Raw genomic sequence first — 11,067 nt, forward strand, 5'->3', positions numbered from 1 at the left:
ATGCTAAGACTTTTATCATCAGTGGATGTTGGGTTTTGTCAAATAGACTTTTTTTTTTCTTCTATTGAGAACATTCATTTTCTTTTTATTAATTTGTTAGTATTTTGACTTATATTGATTTTTTTTTTTTTTTTTTTTTTTAACGTAGAGCTTATCCTGCAGTCCTGGGGTAAATCCCACTTGCTCATGTTTGTTTATATCTGTTTGATATATTATTCTTGGATTTTCCTTCATAAGATTTGGTTTAGAATTTTTGCATCTATTTTAATGAAGGATTTTTATGAGTTTTCTTTTCTTGTGATAACTGACAGGTTTTGTGATGAGGGTATCCTGGCCTTATAGAATGAATTGGAAATTATTTCTTTTTGTTCAAATTTCTGTAAGATTTTATGGAGAATTGTCATTATTTCTTCTTTAAATTATTATTTGAGTTTACCAGTAAAGCCATATGAATGTGGAATTTCTTTATAGAAAAGAACTGAACTACAACTTCAGTTTCTGTAATAATGTTAGAACTATATAGTTATGTAGTTTTTGAAGGAGCATTGGTAGTTTGTGTCTTTCAAAGAAATTATTCATTTTTATTGAAGTTCTTAAACTTATGAGCATGAAGTCATTCATAATATAATCTTTTGTATTAAACATCTGCAGAATATATGCCAATTCCACCTCTCTTATTCCTCATTATTAGCAGTTGGTATCATGTCTCCTTTTTCCATAACCAGTCCCGCCAGAGGCCTATCTTTATTTATTTATTTATTTTTGTATTCTCAAAGAACTCATTTTTGGGTTTACTGATTTTTATTTATTTTATATTTCCTATTTCATTGATTTTCACTGTAATTTTTAATATCTCCTTTCAGTTGCTTATTTTTATAGAATTTGCTGTTCTTTTACTAGTGACTTAAGATGCCAGTTGGGGATCACTGATTTTAAAGCTTTCTCCTTTTTAATATATGTATTTTCTGTTATAATATTCCCCTAAGTACTATTTTCAGCATCCTACAAACTTTGGTAGTTTTCCCACTTTCATTATATTGAAAATATGTTGTTTTTTGGTTTTCTTTCCATATAATTGGGGATTTTCCAGATAACTGTCATTATTGATTTCTAGTTTAATTATATTCTTCAGAATTTGGATGAAAAACTCAGTATAAGTTGGTTCCTTTTAAAATTTGTTGAGAATTATTTTGTGATTTAGGTTATGTTTCAGTCTTTCTTCCTTTTGCTGGGGTAGTAAAGTACTACCTAAAGTAGAATTGACTTGCAAGGTACATCTTCCTTTTCAGGTCTGCAAAAGGAATTGGTAGGGCACTATAGAGCTCCCCCTGCTGGCCTCTTCACTTCACTTTTAAAGGTTTCCTTTTATTAATTTTCATGCATCCTTATCTTTGTCCTACTGTGCATAACTTGTAGCTTGTTTTTGTTCCTTGGCTGTTTATAAAATTTCTATTTATCACAGATTTTAATCAATTTGATTAAAAAGTTACATTGAACCTCTCAGATCTGCGATTTTTATACTTTTCATAGAATTAGAGAATTTTAGGCAATTACATCTTAAAATACTTCAAAAAAATCCCTTTTGGAGACTGAATACCATATATTAGGTTGGTTGAAATTATACTTATGGTCAATAATGCTCTGTTAAATTTTTTCTCTTCACATTTCTATTTGATAATTTTTATTGCTTTGTCTTCACTAATTCCAATTTGTGTGTATCTAGTTTACTGTTAATCCATCCAGAAACATTTAGTTTTAGCTCTAGAAGTTTGATTTGGGTCTCTGTAACACCACAACTCTACTTCAATTTTTGAACACATGCAATAGAGTTACAGTAACTACTTAAATGTCTTTGTCAGCTAATTCCTGCCAATTCTGGATGAGTAATGACTTTTTCTCCTCATTATGGGACGTATTTTGCTTTTTTGCCTTTCTGGTAATCATTGTTAACGTTCTAGATATTGCGAACTTTTTCTCATGGTACTGAATATTTTATTACTTCTATCATGACTTTTAGTTTATTTGGGATACATTTATATTACTTGGAATTGGTTTAATCTTTTTTCATGAATTTTTTTATTGAAAAACTTAAGACTTAGCTACATTAAATAAAACAAATTTCTAGAGGAAAAATCAAAGCCCACAATAGGAAAAAACACAATAGTTAACATTGTCTGGACAATAGCAGAATCCAGAGAATATATTCCTTTAACTGAAAAATGCTAGGTACTTCATAATTGACCTTTTGATAGAAAGTGACCAACTAAATTTGCCATTTGTGGTTCTTAGTTTTGAAGTCCACAGGTTAAGCTAGGAAATCTTCAAACCTTGAGCTGAATTCCATAAGGGGTTATGTGGCTCATGATTTTTTTTTTTTTTCCTTGTATAAGATGTAGCAATGGCAACAGACATTAACTTCTGGACAGCTTCTTTCTTAGCATGAGGAAAGGTAGAACAGCAGCTTTGTCCACTTTAGGGTGGAGGGATTCAGTAGACTCTGGAATGTGTAGTAGCTCAGACTTGCCAGTCCTTATTGTCTTTCCAACCAGTTTGAATGCATTGTTTGGATGAACGAAACGGCTGGTATCCCAGCATCTGCTTTTGTTCCTGGGAGGTGCCATGGCCAGCAAGGAAGTGGTCAGGGGCTCTAGTGCCATCACATGCAAAGAGGCTGGGGTGCCTGCAGAGGCAGTATGACAGACAGGGTGAAGGCTGCAGACTCTGGGAGCATATCTGCAAGGCAGTAACAGCAACAGCAGCATGAGGTGCTAAGTTCTATACTTTGGCCGTGAGAACACTGAGTCTCTGAGTGGCAGTAGGGAGGCCATGAGAGGATGGAACATTACCAGTTGGAGCCAGATGGCAAAGAGTTGGACAAGCCCAGACTGGCCTATAATGCATGGTATTCCTCGGAAGCCTTGGAGTCTCCCACTTTGCTGCCAACATCTGTGCTAACTGGTGAGGTGTGTAATGTAAAAGTCTTCCCTGAGCTTGTAGAGCTGCTGGCACAAAGTAGCTCTTGGCTGCTGGCTGGAACTGATTTAAGATGACGTTGGCCATCTGCTGCATAGACTTGTTGGTCAGGTGAGCCTTTTTTCTTCCTTCCTTCCTGTGCCTGAGCAACATACAGTGGCTCAGAGTCAGCATGCCTGCATGCATCTCGATGACTACTTTGATTGCCTCTTTAGGAAAGGAGAAACACATGAAGCCAAATCCTCTGTTTTTCCCATCCTCCAGCATTACCTTAGCACAGGTGAGTAATCTGAAGGGAGAAAACTCTTCCCTTGACTTCTCATTGTTACACGCGTTATTTGTGTGGAGATTCACCTCTTGATATTGGTCAGTTCTCTCATTTCTGCTATTCAGATTTTCCACTTCATCTCAACCCATCACCCACTTTTTTTCTCTGTGAAGGGTCTATAAATATGATTTATTTTCCATTCATCTCTTCCAGGCCTCTACTGGCATACCCAGGCTTTTCACAGCTCACAAAGTCAAAGCATTTGGATTTCCCACTGGGATTTCTCATCACCTTGACTCTTAGGGTCTTGCCAAATTGGCTGAATAGCTCTTTCAGACTCTCATCATTCACCTCTTCCTCAAAGTTTTTGAGAGCAACATTGGTGAATTCCTTGGCTTCGGCTCCAAATTCAGCTTCCCATTCTTTGGAGATTTGAATCTGCTCGCAAACACTGGAAAGTCATTGGGGAGTTTGCTGTTTGTCTTCCAAAGACCTTATCAGCAATGCCCTGGGTCTCCAAGTGGGCAAATGCATAACCCTTAGGGCTGTTCTCATCACATACCACCTTGAAGGACAGAGTGTTTCCAAGAGCAGAAGTATTGTAAACTGCCTTTTTTCCTAGAGATTTGTCCACAATCTGGATGAAGACAATTCATGTACAAGATTCTCTCAAAGATGGAGAATGCATGATACGAAGTGGCTTTCCCTTAATCACATCAAATTTCGTGGTGTCCAAGGCACACTCAGAATCAATTAGCTGCTGGAAGTTGACAGAGTTATAACCCAGGGAGCATGGTGATCATGTAACACAAACCTGAATGGACAGCATAGGCACCACCGGACTGACATTTTCATTTAGCAAGGCCTCCCTGCCTTCTAACTGCAAGTCACTCCCATACAGAGGCAGCTGGGGCTACAGCATTCATCTCCCCTGCCCCCGCCACCCCAAATCCCATCAGGAGGATGTCCTGTAGGGATCACACAGGTCAAAGGGGCCTCTTCTCAGAGCTGGGGCCTACATCATGCCCACAGTTGGTGCAGAGTGAAGCTAAGAGAAGCTGTAGCACAGAGAGATGCAAGCCAGCAAAGAGTTCAAGGTCAGCTCAGCACGAAAGCATTACCACAGACAAAAGGCTTTCAAAACCAGTATGACCCTCCTGGGAGTTTGTAAATTTCAGCTGTCCATCAAGAGGCCTCCAAATATTGCTCATAGGACCCCCAGGACATGCATTGCTCTGTAGATACAGACATCAGCCTCTTGGCAGTTTAAGATTACAGCAGCCAGTGGAAGGGGAAACAAAAAATTTGTCAGTGCCACTGTGGAAGCCCTGGGTGGACCACCCAAGGTGGGCAGCTCCCAAGCCTGAGGGAGACTGGGTTCAGCTGCTGTTGGCTCACCAGCCCTCCACAGTGGACCTAGCCAGATGGCTTCACTGAATGGTGTTCAATAAGGATTCTCACTTTCTTTCTCTTTTCCATTTTATTCAATTATATTTATTTTATTCTACTTCTTTTAATTATATGTATATTTTAAAGTATTTCTTTTTTCCCTTTTTTACACTTTTCTTCCTCAACCTTCTCTTTATTTATTTTTAAAGATGTTATTCTTTATTTAATTGAGAGAGAGAGAGAGAGAGAGTGGAGTGAGAGAGAGAGCATGAATGAGCATGGGAAGGGGATGGGAGAGGGAGAGGCAGACTCCTTGCTGAGCAGAGAGCCCTACTGTGGAGGGGCTCAATCTCAGGACCCTGGGATCATGACCCGAGCCAAAGGCAGATGCTTAACTGACTGAGCCACCCAGGTGCCCCTCCTCCTCCTTTTTTTTTTTTTTTTTAATCTCTCTCTTTTTAATTTCACTAGTTTTAATCTCTTCTCTTTCCAGTTAGGCTCCTGGGCCTGAAAGTGACAAGGCCACAGAGTCTCTGGGCAGAGATATGGCTTGATTTTTTTTATATCTTGATTTTAAGATTTTTTTGGTGAGACCAGAACTGATTTTGGTTCAGCTCTTTTTCCTGAAGCAAAATCCTTCTGTGGGCTCTACCCAATGCCTAGGAATCATGAGAGTTCCCATTTCCTGCTGAAGAGTCATTGCCTGGCTATATGAGTACTAGGTATTGCTGCCTCTGTGTGATGCTGTGGTTTCCAGAACTTTCCTCCAGAGCATGCATGCCCCAATCAGTGTTTTGCTGAATACTCAAGACTAACTGCAGATTTCTTAATTTCTCACTCTGTGCATCTTTCTCCTCTTTGTTAATATATCTTCTAAATTAATGCTGCTTTGGTGTACTCAGAATCTCAGCTCCCTTTCCTCAACTCAGCAGTTTTTTTCAGCTTGTTATTATTAATTTGTTTGTTTACTGATTTATTTATTTATTATCTATCTACCTATATCTATTGTCTTTTTAAAGTGTGGGCATAAATCTAGTCCACGTGCATTTTATTCTGGATTTCATGGCTTTATATAAATAGCAGGCTTCTTTCTGTTGTTCTGTTAAAAGCAGCATGTTCTTATTTTCTTTCTGCTTTTTAAATATTTATGTCAATTTGATTGTATTGGATGCTTTATTTCTTTTGTTCTCCTGACAGTATACTGGTCATTGTGGCATAATAATAGTGCTGCTTATAAGAATCAGTGATGTGAGAGGATGATCATTTGATTAAATTATCTGAGTTAGGGCTAGGTTGCATTCAGGGATAGAACACCTATCCTGTATCAATTTCAGGCTGTCCTCTATGCTAGAAGGATTTTCCTTTTGCACTGAAGGGTGTGAGCCTTCTCTCTCTGCTTTCCCCTCCTTTTTTTTTTTTTTTTTAAGATTTTATTTATTTATTTGAGAGAGAGAGAATGAGAAAGAGCACAAGAAAGGGGAGGGTCCCAGGGAGAAGCAGACTCTCCACTAAGCAGGGAGCCTGATGTGGGACTCTGGGATCATGACCTGAGCCAAAGGTAGATGCTTAACTGACTGAGCCACCCAGCCACCCCATCTCTACCTTTTCCTCCAAGACACCCATTTCTTGCATTAACCATTACTTAGTGAAAACCCTTTGGAGTCATTTGGCAGCTGAATGCTTAATATATCAAAAATCCCAATCCCAAAGAGCTTATTTGGTTTTTAAAGTCTCAATTAGTTTTTCATCCTCCACGAAGAGTCCCTTTGTCTATGACAAGCTTAGTGCTTTTCTTGCCTGTTTTTATACTCAACATGTGCCTCAGGGAGGAAAGTTGATTTTTGCTCAGCTAAAAGAACACTTCGGTCGATGAAATTTAGTTTTTTTTAAGACTCTTTTGATTCCCCAGATATCTGAAGTGTTCAAAAAATATATATGTATGCAGTGATCTTTTAAAGTTATCATTTTATCTCATTGTCATCTCAGAGCAGACTTGGGGCTATGGCCTACATCTTAAACAGAGGCAGAATTCCAGGTCTTAATATTTTATGATAATGTACATACTAGCTTCTTAAATCTTCAACAGTTTTATTTATATTTAATTTAAATATATCATATATATGTACATATATATATAATATATCTTAACTATATCGAGACCCTCAGGTATTGGAATAGTTGACCATAATTTTGTGATTTTTTTTTAAAGATTTTATTTATTTATTTGACAGACATAGATCACAAGTAGGCAGAGAGGCAGGCAGAGAGGGAGAGAGGAGGAAGCAGGCTCCTTGCCGAGCAGAGAGCCCGATATGGGGCTCGATCCCAGGACCCCGAGATCATGACCTGAGCCGAAGGCAGAGGCTTTAACCCACTGAGCCACCCAGGTGCCCCTAATTTTGTGATTTTATTTTTGGCTAATATTTAGCAATGTCTATCAACTCACCTTCTGTTTAAAATTTATGTTTACTTGTTCTATAAAAATAATTATTCAAGAGACCTAACAAAAGATTGTCAGTGCATGCTATATTATTTTGTGTGTGGGCCCTTTCTTCCTTTTGGTCACTTGAAGTTATCTGGGGTGGATCTGCTCTCACTGAATGACCAAGACTCCTTTTCAATACCTTAAATTCTAGATAAATGCCTCTCTTGCTCTCTGTTCTGCACAGTAGAGGTAAGAGATGCTGTGAAAAAATGCATCTCCCTGGTTAATCCTTCTTATACTGCCCCAGAGCCACTTATTCTGAGATTGCCACCTCCTATATACCTCATCCTAGAACTATTCCTCATCCTAGAACTACTTCAAGCTTTGTAGCATTTCTTTGATTATATGGAACTTTGGATGTAGTTTTTCTCATACAGTGCAATTATTTTTTTGTATTGAACGATGACAAAAAATTTAAATATTTCTTCTTGATAGCACCCTTTTTTTGACCCAGTATTATTACTATTATAGTTTTATTTTCCTCAAATACACACTCACATCATTTTTAAGATTTGAGATGGAAGTGTGCCCTGTCATGTTAAACTGATATCTGAGAGTGTATTAATATACATCAAATACATATTACTTGCATTTCTATATAAGTGTGTATATTAGTGTCCATGTATATTTGTATGTAAAAAAGTCCACATATATTTATATACAACAATTAATTTATATCTGTAATTATTCTTATGGTCTACAAGCTAGATAGATCTCACTATGATATGCTATTACACAGATAAATGCTGAACACAAGTATACATATGTCAAGGAAAAATCCACTTATGTTATATTTATAGTGTCTGTATGATCACTTAAAGGAGAAAAAGTTACTGAATTAAATACTTATTACTAAAACCAAAAGTCATATCAGTATATTTGGATTCTGAATAATATTTTGATTGAATTAACAAGGGTTTTGATACTATGTAAATGAAACAAAGTCAGTGTTCCTTTAAAAAGTCTAAACCAGAAATCCATTGGAAGGTTTTTCTTATTATCTATCAATCATTTTTGCTTTATTTATTGATGTTCAATAAGTAGCATATGCATAGTTCATAAATATTAATAAATGTTTAAAATCACCCAAACGTTTCCAATCCTCTTGCAAAGTTTAAATGTATTACTTTAATGTGATTTCTAAATAATTTTTATACATTGTAATTTTCATACTAAACACCATTATACAAATTTATTATCATTTGAGGCCTATTGTAGAGTTAATATTTTTAATAATATCATAGTATTCTCCTAAATATATGTACCAACATTTATGTACTGGACACCTATCTCCATATTTTGTGATTACAAGAAAATGAAGTGATGTTATACCTTTGACATATTTACTAAGTTTTTATGGTTTGTCCAACTCTGTGATAAGCACTGGAATGCTGTGGTGGAGAGATAGACACCATTAGTCCCGTCACAGAATTTACAGTTTAGAAAAAGGAGACAGATCATTTAAAATAAAGAAAAATACAAATTCTAAGTCTTGAAGATTGGGTAGAGTAGAGTATGTGTGAGTTAGGTTATGAGGAGGAAGAAGGTAAAGAGAAAGGGAACAGTTGTATTTCAGGTAGCTAAAAAAGCAGTTATAGTTCAGGACTAAAAAGAAATGAGCTATCACACCGCAAAAAAGCATGCAGGGACCTTAGGTGCACATGACCAAGTGAAAGAAGCCAATCTGAAAAGATTACCTGTTGTGTTATTCTTACTGTATAACAATCTGGAAGAGGCAAAACTATGGAGACGAGCAAAATGATTAGTGGTTGCAAAGGGCGTGGCAGTGGAGAGAGATGTGTCAGCAGAGCACAGAGGATTTTAGGGTAGCGGGAACACTCTGTATGATAGTCTACTGATGGACACATGTCATTATATATTTGTCTACCCTGTAGAATTTACAGTGCCAAAAATGTGCATCATGAACTTCAGGTATGGGTTTTGAGTGATTGTGATGTGTAAATGTAGATTCATCCTTGGTAAAAAATGTACCACTCTGGTGTGTGATGTTGATCATAGGGGGCGGATGTGGATGAATAGAGACAGGGGATTTATGGGAAACTTCTGTACCTATATCCCAATTGTATTGTAAATCTAAAACTCCTAAAAATAAAATATTTTAGAAAGCAGCTATGAAATCATAGCTAGAGGCAAGAGAGCCCTTATGGTGAACTCAAAATACATATCATACTGTTGTAACTGTGGGAGTGGTTGGGAGATGTGTGATAGCTGAGTAGATAGACAAACAAGGTCAAAGTCATTTTAAGGAAAGTTGAGATAATTTCCTTAGGATAAATTTTTCAGGATTGAATTATTGTCAAAATAACAAGTGTTCTTTTTTTCTCTTATAGCCATATGTATGGGAATAAATGTACTAGAAAGTGCACATAGGTTATGTAAATATCAGTTTATTTAACACCCACTTAATTTTCAATGACAAGTGATGCTTCTTGTGTTATACATAATGAAAAATAATGAATGTGAAATCTATATACTCTGTTCTATTTTGTTTATCTCTCTATTCCTGGCATGCCACATGGATCTTCTTAATTTAACAAACTAATATTCATATGACAGTAACTATGGTAGCATTTTTCTTAGGCCAGTTATGTTTTCATCACAAAAAGGCTAATTATTCAATAATTTTTCTTGGAAAATATACGTTTAAAACCACAACATGACAGACATTATAGTAGGTGCTCATAATAAGTAAAAAAAGAAGGAAAAAAAGTGGGGTCTTCAGTTGGGAGGAAAGACAGGCATTGATAAAAGAGTCACTCAGATAAACACACAGTTACACTTTTTGAAAGTGCTATTGGGCACCTGGGTGGCTCAGCTGGCTAGCCATCCAACTCTTGATTTAGGCTCAGGTCATGATCTCAGGGTCCTGGAATTGAGCCCCACCTCTGGCTCCATGCTCAAGTGCAGAGTCTGCTTGTTCCTTTCCCTCTTCTCCTCTCCCCACTCGCACTCTTTCTCTCAAATAAATAAACAAACCTTAAAAATAAATAAATAAAGGTATGAGCAAGAAGGAATACAAAGTGCTATAATTTTATATTATAATGAGAAAATCCCATCAAGGAAAGGATAGGATTCTTCCATGAGGACATGGTGATAAGCTGGAGAAGATGGTCGTGGGGAGGCAGAACATAGCAGGTGGTGGTAGGCAATTGTGATATAATGGAATGCATAACATAACTAGATATGCATTTAAAAATAAAAGATACAAGAACTGATGTAAGGAGATCAGTTTGGAAGATATTACAGAAGTCCAGATAAGAGATGATGGCCACCTAGGAGCAGGTATGATGGTACAATGAAGAAAAAGAGATGCATTTTGAGAGATAAGAATTTAGGATGAAAAATAAACTAGATTTGGTTATTCGGATTAGAGGTATATATGTGTATATATATATATATATATATACACATACATGTACATGTATGTGTATATATATATACACACAGAGACAGAGAGAGATTTATAAGTTGTAAATATATATATTTGTTAAGATCAGATTATATATAGTTTATATACAAAGATTAAGTGATATATATATATAGAGAGAGAGAAAGATTTTTTCAAATCTTTCTGATCATTTTGATGTTCTATTACTTAATAACTTCTGTGCTATTGTGATGCTACTTTTTATTTTATGAGCATTTTACATTTTTATATAGTTGACTCTAGACCCCAATGCAGTGTAAATTACATCTTTAACTTTTGACTCACCCAAAACTCAACCACTAATAACCTACTGCTGATTGAAAGCCTCACTGACAGCATGAACAGCCAATTAATGTATATTTTGTATGTTATAAGTATTATATACTGTATTATTACAATAAAGTGAGCTCGACAAAAAACTGTTATAAGAAATCATAGGGAAGAGAAAATACATTTACAGCATTATACCATATTTATTGAAAATACCCCTGTGTAAGTGGGCCC

At 36.3% G+C, this 11,067-nt stretch overlaps 1 pseudogene; it reads right to left on the reverse strand.

Moving 5' to 3' along the window:
- Positions 1-2,310: 2,310 nt before the first annotated feature.
- Positions 2,311-6,253, reverse strand: LOC116857260 (annotated as a pseudogene).
- Positions 6,254-11,067: the final 4,814 nt, after the last annotated feature.

This window comes from Lontra canadensis, unplaced genomic scaffold, assembly GCF_010015895.1.
Source record: "Lontra canadensis isolate GAN:19392208 unplaced genomic scaffold, GSC_riverotter_1.0 scaffold121, whole genome shotgun sequence".
Taxonomy (NCBI): Eukaryota; Metazoa; Chordata; class Mammalia; order Carnivora; family Mustelidae; genus Lontra; species Lontra canadensis.